Source organism: Sinocyclocheilus rhinocerous, unplaced genomic scaffold (genome assembly GCF_001515625.1).
Source record: "Sinocyclocheilus rhinocerous isolate Xijiao unplaced genomic scaffold, SAMN03320098_v1.1 scaffold601, whole genome shotgun sequence".
Classification (NCBI taxonomy): domain Eukaryota; kingdom Metazoa; phylum Chordata; class Actinopteri; order Cypriniformes; family Cyprinidae; genus Sinocyclocheilus; species Sinocyclocheilus rhinocerous.
Genome location: NW_015656605.1, coordinates 261,510 through 277,535, shown reverse-complemented (window position 1 = coordinate 277,535; position 16,026 = coordinate 261,510). Strand labels below are relative to the sequence as shown.

At 37.8% G+C, this 16,026-nt stretch overlaps 1 long non-coding RNA gene across 1 annotated transcript in view; it reads right to left on the bottom strand.

Annotated features, from left to right (window-relative positions):
• Positions 1-205: 205 nt before the first annotated feature.
• The window catches only part of LOC107720423 (uncharacterized), a 61,428-nt gene continuing 45,607 nt past the window's right edge, over positions 206-16,026 (bottom strand). Inside the window, exon 3 of the long non-coding RNA XR_001637612.1 lies at positions 206-281. This is a non-coding gene — a long non-coding RNA (uncharacterized LOC107720423). The remainder of the gene's footprint in view (positions 282-16,026) is intronic.

Below are 16,026 nucleotides of genomic sequence, written 5' to 3'. Positions count from 1 at the left end.
AGGGCCCGAGCACAAGTGGACAGGTGCCACAGACCAAACGGAATTTAATGGCAATCATTTAATTTGCAGACAAACGGAGAGTAATCCGGCGAAAAGAAATCAAATAAAAGAATATATCTATATATGAGAAGGAAGGCAAAGAGAATAGAGAGAAGGAGAGAGCCAGAGATGTACCTTGGTGGCATCCCGAGATGATTTGAAAGCCTGAGGAACAAAGGAGTCGCTCTCAATGGCCTCGATATCCTTTATCCTCTTCACCTGCTCGGCGAGAGACATTTCCTCTAGAGGAACAAAAAACAGAGCGGTGAGTGGACAGGCGAGAGGTCAGCGGGGCAGGTCAGACGGGCACAAACCACAGAAACAGAAAAAAACATCATTCTGATGGATTCATCTCTTAGCGAATAACAGCATCAATCTACTGGACAGTGTTGAGTCTGTAGTGCACATGACACATTGAAGCAGCTGTGCTCATGGGATGCCGGTTGTGTCCCGATCCCATTCCCTGTCTATGTCAGTATGTCTCCAGCAAAACAACAGCATACTGTCCAAACAAGCAAGAACACACAGTACACAGTAGCAGGAAAAAAAAAAGAAAATAATCTTGTCAAGAAAAAAATGACTGGTTTGATGAAGCCTATGTTGTGTTAAGTGTCCTCTGTAGTTTGAAGTAGTTCGGTGGAAGTAGGACTTAAAGGGATAGTTCACCCAAAAACTTATAAGTGCATTACCGCCACCTATCTCTCAAATGGACTATTGGCACTCCTAATTGAGATTGTAGATAGTGTCAATGGTCCATTTGAGAGATAGGTGGCGGTAATGCACTTATAAGTCACTTTCACTTTGATGAAGACACATTTTTATCTGCCGTAAAGCAAGAAGAAGAAGAAGACGCGTCACGCGCCGGATGTTGTGAACGCACTCAGGACGCGCTCAGGAAACGACATTTAGACATTGCAGTGCATCAGAGGTAAAAAAATGATATAAATACTGTTCAGTTTCTTGCACAGACCGATCGTTTCGTGTCTTTACACATCAATGTATCGTCACGAGCCGCAGGGTTTAATTTGGTTTTGTTTGTGTATGTTTTTTTTTACTCTCAAAGCCGTGATTCCCATCCACTTCCATTATAAGACTGACAGACTGCAACGGTTTGTGTTAAAAATCTCCGTTTGTGTTCTACTGAAGAAACAAAGTCACATACATCTTGGATGCCCTGGGGGTAAGCAGATAAACATTTGGGTGAACTATCCCTTTAACAGTCAGAAATGCTGGTCTCAGAAGATGATCTTTAGTTTGATATAGATATGTGGATCGATAATTATAGTCTGCATGAAACGGAGGTTGTGATCCTGTTTACGTCCCAATTGTGATGTATATCAGAGTGAAACAGCTTCTTAAATGAGGAAAAGATTTAATTTGGTCCAATGGGAATTGATTGGCTTACAATGCAATATTCTATTAAAAAAAAAAAACTGTCCATTTAGATTTCTTGGTGACTCCCACACGTTATTAACAGTCTTCAGAAATCACCCGAGTAAACATTAACCAACCTAACACAGCTTTTAAATCGAAGTCTCTCTATACATTTCCAAACTTGCTAAGCATGCAAATGATTATTTATTTATTATTTTTTTTATAATTTTTCCTGCTTACTGAAAGAGAAAGCCAGCGATGTTCATCACAGTATTGAAGTGAACATCAGATCAGCTGATTTATTCTGGAGACAGATTTATGTTTTCTAACATTTTGAAGTTATGCACAAATTCAATGGTGTATTCATTGTGGTTTATGCAATTATGTTGTGATGTTACTATTATTTTTTTTGTGTTTTGGCTTGAAGATGTGATCCATGTCTCTCCAAGTATTTATGGCATAGTTCTGAGTAAAATGATGCATTGTACACAACCTCAAATTTGAATGCAATATAGTAGCAGGCTCTTATTCCGGTATCTGCTGTATATTGCATTCAGTTTCTCCTAATAATCATATCAGGAGATACATATGCTAATGATTTTGGGTTGGACTGATACACATCATTTTTAGTCAAGCTATCGGCTGTCCATCTCTGATGCCCTCTGGTGGTTGAGCATATTAATATGGACACTAACACATACTGTGACTTCAACGATTGCTGATAGTTTAGAAGGTAACGTTTTATTTTGATATTCCACATTCTACTGACTGTACGTAACTTTGCAAGTACATCAACTTATTCTACTAACAGTCTACAAATAGTCTAATGAGAGTTACTTGCAGATAGAAGAATGTCTAAAGTGGACTATCGAGAAAAAAAGAAAAAGAAAAAAATCTGTTTAGAATTCCATAATCCAGTCATATATAGAGATCAGTGGTTTAAACAGAATATCTGTATGTTGGCGATGCAATGCCTACACAATTATCAGGAGAGACAGAATTTCAAGAAAAAAATAATCAATTCTAAGGTTCTTCAGGGTAAACGGATCTTCTATTATTTCATATGCATACTTCTCTCACACATTAATTCAGGAAAATAAAGACCTAATGTGATATTGTTTGGTACTACTTCCATAAATAAATAGAGCAACTGGCTATATTGTGTCTAATATTTAACTTACTCCACATTAACTTCTTGTTTACTGAACTATAAGCTGTGATTACCTACAGCCACAGCTGTGCTGTTATTCAGAACAGTTTGTGTGATCCTGCTAATTTAAAACATCCTTAAACATAAAACACAATGTATTACTGATACTCAAATTCACCCACAATTCAATCTCTCTCCACACATATGCATGAAAATGCTCAGAAACAAACACTATTAGGTAGGAAGCATGCTCTCTCTCTCTCTCTCTCTCTCTCTCACACACACACACACACACACACACACACACACACACACACACACAGATCCCTGCGCTAATGAGAGGAATTAATTTAATCCATTAACTGCCAGGGAGCAACTGTCACAACACATCTTCTTGCTCTGCTCGTTTAATGAATAAATGAATATTTGCTCTGGTTTTCTCTCTGTTAGCAGAAATACTCGCTCAATCTTTCTCTCTCTCTCTCTCACACACACACACACACACACACACACACACACACAGCTTTTAGTGTTTGTCTTATAAGGCTTATAAACATAACTTAAACGCTGTAGCACTGTCATTCTTTCCTGGCAAACAGTTGACAATTTCTACAAAGAAAAGCAAAACACTCATTCTAATGAATATCTAGCTTCATTCAAGTAACATACATATAGACATTGATTTGACACTGTGTGCGCACGCGCGCACGCACACAGACACACACAGAGTCTGGTCAGCTATCCTTGTGGGGACTCTCCATAGGCGTAATGGTTTTTCTACTGTACAGACTGTATTTTCTATTGCCCGACACCAACCCTACCCCTAAACCTACCCCTCACAGGAAACTTTCTGCATTTTTAGATTTTCAAAAAACTTCATTCTGTTTGATTTATTAGTTTGTTTACCCGTGGGGACCTCAATTTAGGTCCCCTCTGTGAGACCAGTCCCCATGAGTCTGTGTGTATTCAGGTTTAAGTCCCCACCAGAATAGAAAAACAGGTACACACACACACACACACACCATAAAAACACAAACGCGTGTCAGTGCTAACTGCTGATGTCACAACACACCTGCTCTGAGAAACAAACTTGCAATAAAATAAGCCCGAACAATTTCAGGCATGTGTCCATACATAGTGACAACAGTTTGCCTTCTCAAAAATACACATACTTGAGCATGAGGCAAAACGGAGGCGCAATAACCTCTAGGAGCCTACAGACCGTCCTTAAGATGACAGCAGTCCACTGGCTCTCAATCACACACTTATTACTCCTCCTGTGTGTGTGTGTGTGTGTACCGAACATCTTAATGACTGATACACAGACACAAACACACAAGCCCACCCAGATACAGCAGTGACAACCTATCCTTGGCCCGGAATTCCATTAATGCCTCATACTTTTTGACAAACACATTATTGGTAGATAAAATGACTTCCATATGCTGTTTGTCAGATGTCAGTGAGGAAAGATATGTATTTCATAGGAAAATCAAAAATAATGGACTTTGAGAGAGGGGCCCGTGCCGAGCAGATAGCAGAAAATCGATAGCGCTGTCGGAGAGACATCTCTGCCAGACACGATCAGCACAAGGCCAGGTCAAAGTTGACATTTAATATTGACACATTATCCACAAAATTAATTTAGAGTCCATTGTCGCCGCATTACACAAGCCTTATAGCAGTCCTCTCCACAGACAGAGACAGAGATAGATATGATGGATTCTGCTCATGTGAAGTGTTGACTTTCCCTGCCATCCTAAAGGACTAAACGGACTCTGCTTTTATTAAACATGAATGAATGCATATTTAGATGTGAATAAATTTGTGAAGAAACCAAGATATTAACATTTGTGAAAAAGAACAACAGACACGAGAAGTCCAGCGTCATGAAACGCTCTTAATAGCTGCTTCTCTACTTACAAGTGTGTTCAAATCCAAGGAAAGATCCTCTCCAGCAGGCAGGACTGTGCGTGGTACATGTTGCAACAGAGAATCACAAGAGGGCGATGTTCAACAACTCAAGGCACTGCAGGAAAGCGGCAGCACCACGTTCAAGGATACCAGAGGAACGTGAACGCTAAACTCACAGTGCCTGATCAATTCCCATAATTGAATGCCTTACTTCCATGAGCTAAATGACAATGGCTCTCATCACTGATGGAATAATTAAAGCAGTAGCTGCCCATCATCAGGTGGTCGGTCTCAAACGACGCGGATTCAAAGGTGCTTTTGAATGTCATGAGCAAGCCAAACAAGACCTAATGATGGCACTGCACTGATTGAGAATGAGACGAGTGTGAGAAGAAAAAAAAAGAAAACACTACAATACATGGAAAAACTTGCAGACCTCTCACATGCACTGGCACAGCTGTGTTTACCATAACAGATTTCTTGTTTTTAGTTGTTCTAGCTTATTGTAATCCTTGTTTTGTATGATTTTTAATTATTGCAAGTCGACTTGAGGCCCCCTACTGGTTGAAAACCACTGATATTTATCCACATACTGTGGATTACATGAAATACATGCATCAACATATTTGTGCGCAAAAAGTTGAACTAATTGTTAAGCACACAAGCACATTCCCTCTACAGTAAACCATTGGGAATCCGGCCTCCATCTCCGCATCGGGCTACGATATGTAATTCAATCCTCAATTTAGCCCCGGCTCTGTGGATAGATTTATTTATTTATTTCTGGCACGGCTAATTGATAGAAATTAAGCCATTAATCAAGCCACTAGCCATCATTCAGGCCAAAGAAGATGAATACAAACTTTCATAATAACCACCTTCCCCATTTTAGACCTCATTAGCATTAATTTTTAATGCAATTATGCTATTCTTTTACGCTGAGCTCATAAATTACGACTCTTTTGTTGCCGACTGGCCTTGTAAAAGCCGGGCTAATGCTTTGTAGTCTGATCTTTAAGGCAATTACTGGCTTCTTCAGTCTTTTATCTCCCTGCATTTCCAATAACCTTCCATCTAATGATTTATCTGGGCAAACCCCTGACACGCATCCGACTCGGCCCTCTTCCATTAACACTGTCTTTATTTATCTAGGAAGATCTGGTGTCTAAATAAAGGTCCTCTCCCGACTTTGTGCGAGTGCTACAGCCGACGTGTAGAGAAAATGGGCTTTCGCTCGAGTCTTTGTGATTTCCATCACACAAGCACGCGTGTCACAAAAGAAACCAGGATGAAAGGTCACTGCGTTAACTTAATTACACGTCTGACAGCAAAAACTGCCATTAATTTCAGTCAGACACACTCTAGACATTTAAGCATCGTCTCATTCAAGCGAAACGGCCACCTAAAAGACTGAAAGATTTCCACATGCAACGCTAGAGAAGGCTTCTTTAAAAAACGCATCGGGCCGCTGGTCAAGTAATAGTTCTTGCCTGCACTGACTTGCAAAGCTGATGCGAACACTGAAAATGCATCAAGTTCGTAATGAGCAGCTATTAGGAGCATTGATTTGCTGATTTCAGTTGATAGTTACCCGACCAAAGTGGCGTGTCAATATTTGCTAACTAACTAATACCCTCTCGGCTCTCTGCCTTGACAAATGAGATCTCAATGAACAAAGAGAGTTTGCAATCATCTAGTAACATGCACCCGATCCATGTTTGGAGCAGATCGCGCTTCACAAACGGGCCAAATAAAAAGCTTCTCCAGCAATCTGATATGTGCCGCACTTGATATGGGTCATCTACAAGTGGATTGACTCTTGCTTGCTCCATGTTAGCTCATGCCAGATGCCGCTAGTGTCCCTCAGGCTATAAAGCAGTGTGTGAGAGACAGAGACGGAGGAAAGTGTGCTCTGGAATCTAGTTGGATTTAGCTTTAGGACAGAAGATTTCCTCAGGAACAGTCACTCTAATAGACGCATGCCTGATCAGCTCATGAAGGAAGCTGACCTCAAACCTGCTCCCCACAATGACGGTTCAAACTAAACACATACGACTGTCTTATTTTTCCTGCTGAACAGCACCAATTTGCAGTACATGGGTGAAGTCATTAAGCATATGCAGCATTACTGGTTTGTGGAGGTTTAATAAATATCATCGATGGCTGATGCTTCCAGCAGGAATTACAACTGCTGTCAAAGATATATTTGATGTTTAATGCCTAATACACAAAAGTTCATTAAATCAACATTATCTATCATTTTTCAATTCCTTGTAGGGCCCTATGATTTCCGCAATGTGTTCAACTTGGACAGAATCGTGGAACCCAGTCATAAAAATGGAATGTACTGTATAATGCGAAATGATACGGAAAGTGGCAAATTTTGGACGAATAAATCAAAAAGTAGAATTTAGAAATGTAGAATTTGAAAAAAACATCAAATGGAATTTGAGATTAAAGAAAACATTTCATAGGGGCCTAAAATTTTAATGTGTTGATAACTTTATCAGTTTCATGATTGCAGTTAATTGGACATGCTTTTTGATTGATTTTAATAAAATTTAATTTAACCATTTAAACAGAGTCCAGAAAAAATGAAAACAGAATGAAGAAAACAGAATAAATAAAAAGGATTTCATAGGGCCCTAGCGAAGCTGCATTCCTGTACCGTGATGTCTGTGGATCAGCACATTTTGCAGCCTGTAATCAACTGTTCTCCACTGCTATATAACACAATGCTGGAGGCAGTGCAATGATGCAAGTGAATCTGAGAGAATAATAGACCATACAAAGGTAAAAAATGAATATAGGATCAATATATGATGATCAAATAGCATGTAAAGCACTAATTTTTTCTAATCAGTGGACAGTGTCAGAACTCGCTGTGTTCTCTGAACGTGGCATGAATGGCGCATTATTGTTGATTTGATAATGCGTGCCCATCATGTCTTCTTCATTACAGTGACTGGCTGATTAACTGTCAGTGTGATAATACAGACCTCTCATGCTTGCAACTGGTCCAGATGCCAGAGGAAAATCTGGATATATGAGGTAGCCTAATTTTAAAAGTGTGATGTCTCAATGTGATCTCGTCTCATGATCTCAAGTGTGGTTTTACCAAATGTATATTTACTTATGTTTGCACAGACGCTGAAACGTACACTAATGATGTACTGACAGCATCTGAAACGCCAGTTATTTAAGTATAAAATACTTTACAGATGTACAAATGTGCATGAATCTTTATGACGTTTAGTATCGTGGCATTAATGTTTTGATTGTTTTGTATTCAGTTGTCACATCAATGGCATTATGTTTTCACATCACATTTATTTAAACATTTTACTCATTTACTTCATATGAAATGACAACATTTTCTCATTCTACACTTTACAAACTTAGAATGAATAACATTTCTATAATTGTTTAACCATTACTTTTCAAGTAATATTTATTTTGCTTGGAGTGGAACACAGGTGTTTTCTCAGTCATGCCATAAAATACACCAGAAACCCAACATAAAATCCTGGACTCTTTACAAATTACCGTGGATTGGGGTAATATTTAACATTTTGTTCTGTACATCACTATAACTATTGCATATCACCACAGAGTATCGAGACTGCAACACATCGTCATTTGGACTTTTGCAATAAATACATGATTGTGATTGCACTTGTCTGTCATGTTTTTCTACATACACTACCGGTCAAAAGTTTGGGTTCAGTAAGACTTGTAATGTGTTTTAAAGAAGTCTCTTCTGCTCATCAAGGCTGCATTTATTTGATCAAAAATACAGAAAAAAACAGTAATCTTGCAAAATGTTATTACAATATAAAATAATGATTTCTATTTTAATATCCTTTAAAATATAATTGATTTCTGTGATCAAAGCTGAATTTCCATCATCATTACTCCAGTATAAAGTGTCACATGATCCTTCAGAAATCATTGTAATATGCTGATTTATTTAATTATCAACAGTTGTGCTGCCGAATATATTTTTTCCTGTATTTCTGATCAAATAAATGCAGCTTTGATGAGCAGAAGAGACTACTGTAAAAAACATTAAAAATGTTCTGATCCCAAACTTTTGAGCGGTAGTGTATTTTTAAGAAATGGTTATTGTTAGGTTTAGAGGTGGGAGTGGGATTAACAGCTCAAAAATATATCTTTTTTTAATGATATATTGTTATTAAAAGACAATACAAATGCACATTTGTGTTTATTATTTTTAATATATCCTTTTTTTTCTCTATAAAATGGTTATGTTTAAGTTTGGGAATAGGGTTAAGGGATCTAAAATGTATCAATAAAATAGTAAAAGTGCATCTTAAGATATAAAAGATTTGTAAATATGTTAATTTGTAAAAAATGTTTACGTTTTAGATGTTGTCGATATTTTCAAATCGTACGTTTTGTACCTGTAAATGTTACAAACTAATAGCTACATAAACAACGAGACCAGGCTGGATGTGTAGACCTGGAAAAGTTATGTAAATTAATAAAATCTTATAGTCCCATGGGTATGCTTATGATTAATATACATTTTTCTAGTTATGCCAAGCTCTAAAATATTTTAGAGGGTAAAAAATGTGAGTAAAAACAAAAAATCCTTCTCCAGTAAATCACAAACAACAGGAAAAGTCATGGTGCCTTTGAATTTCGTCGTGGACAATGGGGGGCCAAAAACATTGAGGACCATTTGTTTACATGCACTTTACAAGTTTGATTTTATGCAGATTAATGCAATAAATGATCAAGTTGAAATGTCATGTAAACACTAGTTTAAGAAAGACTAACAGACCTAGACATTTGTAGCTCAGCTTCGTCAAATCACATATACTTGTTAATCAGACTACAACTGCTTTTGGTGCTGTGTGCATGCTCCAAAAGATCAAGATGAACGCAACACAAGCACTGTATCATTCCAGATATCATACTGGATTACAGGAGAGATGACTAAAACTGCACAGGAAAACAATAACAGATGTATGTTCTTGCCTAATGCCAGTGATGGCATGCATACATTAACATTAGTTACTGCTCAAACAAACATATCCATGATTTATAGCAAAATCTTTCTTTGGTATAAATAATGTACAGTTCTTGTCAATGCAAACACAAATGCACAATGACAAACATCATCTATGAGTTCCCGTTATGATGTCAGAACTGAGCCATAACACAAATAAAACCTGTAATGACAAAGCAAAGCTCGGTTTACTGTGTGTGTGTGTGCGCGCGTGTGTGTGTGTGTGTGTGTGTGCATGCGCGTGTGTGTGTGTGAGAGTGAGAGTGTGTGTGTGTGTGTGTGTGTGTGAGAGTGAGAGTGTGTGTGTGTGTGAGATGCAGCACAAATGTCACAATAGCATGAACAGCAAGATGAAAGAATAAAGGAATGTGGAAGGGAAAAAAGTGCAGTATTCTCAGGTTTTGCTGTCAAACATCTCTATAATTAAGGAAACACGCAACCAACAAATTACGTAATTGGAGCTAGCCTTTAAAACACAAATGATGTAATCAGATTTAAACCTGACTAAGAGCCTCTCCATTCATGAGACCGAAGCCTCACGCTACGACTGTAACTCTCATTTATTCTAATCTGCCAGACAAACAAATCCGATTCACAGATATGTGTGATCAGCATTATTTCTCAGCGCTGTAGTGTAACTCAGACGGTGGTTTTCACGTAATTGACTGCAGAGAAGGTCACTGCCACAATGCAGGCGGACTCATTTGGCTAATTAAGAACAGTGCCCCGGTGACCTCTGTCACCCGAGAGTATTTAAAACCCTGCACTCTGCTTTATTGAGAGCAAATAAGAAAGCCTGACTTCACTGTTTGTGAGATTTGAACAAAACATACAGCGACTGTTGATGCTCCTGTTATTACAAAATAAATAAATAAAATAACACTAGGGCATTTGATGGATTAAAGGTCCCCTGAAATGCTTAGAAACACGCAGCGTTACTCTATGGTGTGTGTGTGGGTGTGTGTGTGTGTGTGTGTGTGTGTGTGAGTGTGTGTGTGTGTGTGCGTGAGTGTGTGTGTGTGCGTGTGGGTTTGGACAGGCCACCCTCACGCTGTCCTGATACCCTAAAACACACAGGCTCCCAAGAGAACATGTTCAACACAAACAGCTGTTAACAGAGCTACCAAACCTCTATCAGCATATTTCAAACTGTGTAACTGCATGTTAAAATAAGCAGATGAATCCTTTACTCAGACAAGCTTCACAGAAATAAAAATAGTGAACATAGTCAAAAAATATACAAACTGAATGGTTATTATACATACATGGGTTAGATACAGTTGTGGACAGTAACAAACACAAGTACATTTTTCAAGTATGTGTATTTTATCAGAGTATTTTTATTCTGGGAAATATTTTACTTTTACTTCACTACATCCCAAAGCATAATATTGTAATTTTGACTCTACTACATTTCATTAAAACATATCGTTCCTCATTATTTTGAACTGAAGAGACTGAAGACACGAGAGCCATGTCTGATTCGTGAACGAGCTGATTCTTTCCAAATGAACCTGTTGGCTCGGTTCACAAACTGCACTGAATGATTCATTTGTGAATCAAACTGATTCGATTGCAGCTGTTCTTGAGTCAACAACTCACTGAATCACTGATCCAGTCAAGATAAGCCGAGAGCCAGGATACTGCCAGAGCTCGAATGTGAACGTAACCGAAGAGTGAAGAGTAGTTTACTAATGCCGGATCTTAGTATTGGTTATTATAAATGAAAATCATGGCTGTCAGTTATTTGTGAAGTATATCAGCTGTAAAGAGCGGGCTGTTGCCCAATGAAATGCTTGAGTGTGGACATGTCTGCATTTGTCATTTGTTGGGGTAAATGTTTTTAAGTAAAACAGCACAAATTAATGGCCATTCGTCTTCTCCTCTGCTGTAGAAGTTTTAAATTATATAAAACTATTATGTGTGCATAGCGTTCCTAAATGTTACGGCTTTTGTGCCCCATGTGATGTCTGTACATTGTATTTTTATACTATTTGTTATCACATATTTACACCAGTTTTCCTAATGTTATTATTTCACCTGTGTGCACACTTGAATAATCAGTAATTGATATTTTAGCACAGTGAAGTTTAATATTTTGATAGTGTATAAGTTTTGATATTAAAATAAAACGAGGTCGTAAATATAAAATGTGTCGATAAACAAAATGTGCATATATTATAGAATAAGGAAACAAAACAAAAACAGATTTCTAGCATTTATATATCCAGTGCAGCTGTTGGCTAGTGTGACACCAATAACAGAGCGGAGGAATGGCTGTCAATCATCCATCATTTAATCCAGCTTTAAACATGCACAGGAGAACAGCTGCATGTGTAGCTCTTTATGCATTTGGAGAAATATTCCAGCTGCAGACACTGGTCAACAATATGTCTAAATATTCAGTGTCAAAATAGGTGAAAGATTGCATGAAGCACTATTGTTTCTTTATGTTCAACTCACATGAGAGAAGAGGGAAGGGATCAACCACCATAGCTTTTCAGGGGAAAAAAAACTTAAAATTTGCAGTGATAAAAAATCAATAAAACAGTACTTGCTTGGCATATGATTGCATGGGAAACAAATTATAAAGAGGAGGCTGATGTCCGGGCGGATTAGGTTTTTTGGGTTCAGTGGAACGGTCGACGGAAAAGGTCTTCGCGTGATAATTAAATCTTCTCACTCTGATTTTCTGCCAATTTTATTTCCCCTGGGTCTACAATACTGACTCACTGCTTATAAGCCAGGCATAACTAATCACTGGAGCATAGAAAAGCATTGCTTTGAATGACAGACACATTTTACTTCAATATTACAGTTACATAGGGCTTGCATTGATGAATCTCACCTGTGTGAAATACACCTTGATTCACACATTTCTTTTAACCTTTGACCTTTAGCGGTTTCTAGTAACACAATCTTGTTTCTCAAAGCAGGCTGTTTCTGTTGCAGTTTTGCATGTAGATTTCGGACACAATAAACATCTGATAACTAATGGCTGGTTTGCAAACTAATAACTAGTAAGTGTTCCCTAAAGGGAAAGGTAATTTTTTAGATGAGTGAATGCACTCGTACTGTAAGCAGGCACTATACTTTATATAAAGTGCCATCCAAGCGATTGGGTTCTTAAGCACATTGTAAAAAAATCAATTTTGTCTGACAAATGTTGACTGAACTACTGAATACAGAAAAGGTGACATTACATAAAAAAGCCAACATTTCACAAGCTCTATGTAGTGTTGTAGATTTTATTTTGTAGTAAAAGTTTCTTCAGTGATGTTATTTCCATTTCAGTATGTATGTACAACTTGGTTTGCTGTATAGAAGTAACTCTATATCACCTTTTTTTTGTTTGATTAATAAATCAAAAATTCTACATCATTGTCATGTTAATTCTGAGCTTACTTTTCATCTTATTTTTGAGTTGAAAGAACGTATTATATTATGTTTGAGAAAAGCACAGACCAACTTTAATTGTTCAGATGATACAACATTTTTTTCCCCCCATAAGCTGAGTAAACTCCAAAAGTCTTATAGCTGACCGCTCTCTATCGCCATCCGTGGCCGAAACATAAGTTGAATGTTGCTTGTGACTCAGTTTATGCCAGTTGTGCTTCAGCACTGCTCTCCTGCAGGCACGGATGAATATAACGGTTTGAGGATTACCCATGATTATCAGTGATCACCACATCAGGGCTACATCAAGACCCACTGAGAGAAAAAACACATTTTCATATTTCATATGAGCAAGTATCATCTGCTGCTGTTGTTGAAATCTTTGCGGTCTAAAAACGGACTCTGCTGCTTTCGCTTTTTGACTGCAGGCTCTCTGCAGTACGAGGTTTCTTTGTTTTGACAACCCAGATGTTAACAAGGGTTGCTGTCCATGTTTTTTTTTTTTTAATACATGAATATTGAAACATGAAATAATAATTAATAATAATAATTGAAATGCTCATCTAAATATGAAACTAAAACCAGCAAGTCACTTGATGCATTAAAATATGCCTACTTCATATTATATACTAAGTATGTGAAAAGAGTAGTATGTCCGAATTCATAGTATTCCAAAAACAGCAGCCAGCAGGCGAAAAGTACCTGGACAACCTACTACATCTACGAGATCCTGGAGTGCGCATTTGATGGACATTTCACTATCCCATGAGGCAACAGGAGAGGATTTATGAATGGCAGAGACGCAACGCAACTGACCCTGGTAGGTCACATGACAATGACAAAATGACGGATGTAGTACGCTTGAGTTTCATTCACACTACCCATTTTCATACTATATAGAAAAAAGTACTTGCAAAAGGTTGCAAAACAAGTTTGAAACCAAATATAGTACCTGTTCACAGTATGTGATTTTGGACGCATCTTATGACTTAATAAGTGAGTCACTGAGTCAGCTGACTGTCTGTATGAATGAGTCATTGAATCATGGACTCAACTGATTCATTTGAAAACACAAGATCATTTAGCAATAAAACCCCTGAACAATGGTTTTGGTGTTTCATTGTCTGAATATGGTGCTTATCACATGCTGTGTGGTATCGGCGTTTGGTATCGGGGCATTTTAACGAGTACGAGTACAGGAGCTCAGTATCGGCCCGATACCGATACCAGTATCGGTATCGGTGCATCCCTAGTTTTGACCATTGAAATCTTAAAGGGTTTTGAGCACTTTCAGCTGGACTAAACTGGGATAAACCAGCTAAATACAACATGGCCAGGCTGAGAGACCATCATAACCAGTTGAGACCAGCTTAGAGTATTTCAGCCAGGGTTATTCAGCAGGGAAGAACTAGAGCTATTTATAAACCGTTTCATTTATAAATGTCTGTTGTGTAGTAGCCTTAATAAGCAATCAATGTGTCAAACTTTAAAGGTGTGCTTAACCAAACATCTAACAAAAAAAAAAACAATTCCTGAGCCGAGTTGAATCCAGTAATCAGGCATTACAGCTGACGAAGGGGCATGTCTGACTGTGAACATGTATATATTGTCATTATTATATAATCAAAAGGAAAATCTACTTGATGATTTCAAGTTAGTTTACTGAATCGATCAACAGATAATAAGGACTGATGCTGATATTTTCCAAAATCCCACTTTGAAACAAAGGGCATTTCCAAACTTTTGAAGGCCACTGTAGTATATAACAATGTTTTTTATGCAACGCAGAATAACGTAAGCAGTTCATGATGATATAAGCAAACTGCATCATAACAGAAATACCATGTGGTGTCAAACCAACGAACAGTCAGTTTTTCCCCATGGACAAAAGTAGAAGAGCTCTAAGAGACAGGGAAGAGCGGTGTTTACCAGGTGATGTATTTCAAAGCGTTTCCTTAAAACACTAGCTGAAGTAATGAGAATTAAATCATTTAGGCTAGCGTGAGCCCCACTCAGCAGGCTCCAGTCCCAGGGTCAGCTGCCTGTAGACCCTCATTTACACAGCATTTGTATTCATGACAGGAAAGCGCTAAATATTTAACAACAGTCTTTCAGGAGATACTACTGTTGAGCTCACAGGTCAAATCATTTTGATTTCTAAAGAGATTACCTTACTCTAGATTTACTCATCTATATCTGACACAACAAACCATCTGATGTAGCTATGCTGTAAACTGCAATGTGAAATTAAACAAAAAAATCTGAACATTGCAATGACAAAAGCAACATATGAAATGCTATGCAATAATACTGCTCTGGTAATATTTTCTTCTCTGAGGGAATATTTCAGAAATATTTAAAGGTAATACTTTCTTAAATTCTTAAATAAGCGCATGCCTTTTCACTATACATACAACTTTTTACGCAATATCCCAAAATTCACAATTTAAATCTAGGCAAATGGGAAAGTCTTAATGAACACTCAGTAATATGCAACTTCCACCTAAAAAAAATACTAATTAGGCAATAATTATCATATTTACGGACCATTTACTAGATGTTCCATATTAAATCAGGCCTCTAATTAAGTTTGCAGTGGAGATTCAATCAAATTCAGCAAATGTATCTGATTAAACGCAGCTCTCTGTTGGTCACTGATCGTCTTCTGTTCTATTGACTCTCTGATTTTCTCTCATGCACACACAGGCTTGTTCAGCACTCCGGCAGACAGCTCTTGTGAATGACAACACAGCTTGTTATATTGAGATTAGAAATTAATGGATACAGGGGGCAGTCTGTGTGTGTGTAGGGGTGTTAAATTCCATCTAAATGTTTAATGGTGGTATCATTCTCTAATACGGTCACACACAGAGAGGTACACACCTGTAAAGGTGACCCGCACGACACAGCATAATTAAGAAAAAGTCTTTGGCTTTTCCATGGTGAAAGAGCAAGCTGCTCTAATGATACGGGTTAAATGCTGTTATACGGCTCATTAAAATATATGATCTGCATGAATACAGACAGAATGCAGGTCTGCGTCAGAGAAAAACGGTTACAGACTGAAGCGCAATTTTTGCTGATTTGAATCTGAAAAAAAAAAAAAAAAAAAAGGGAA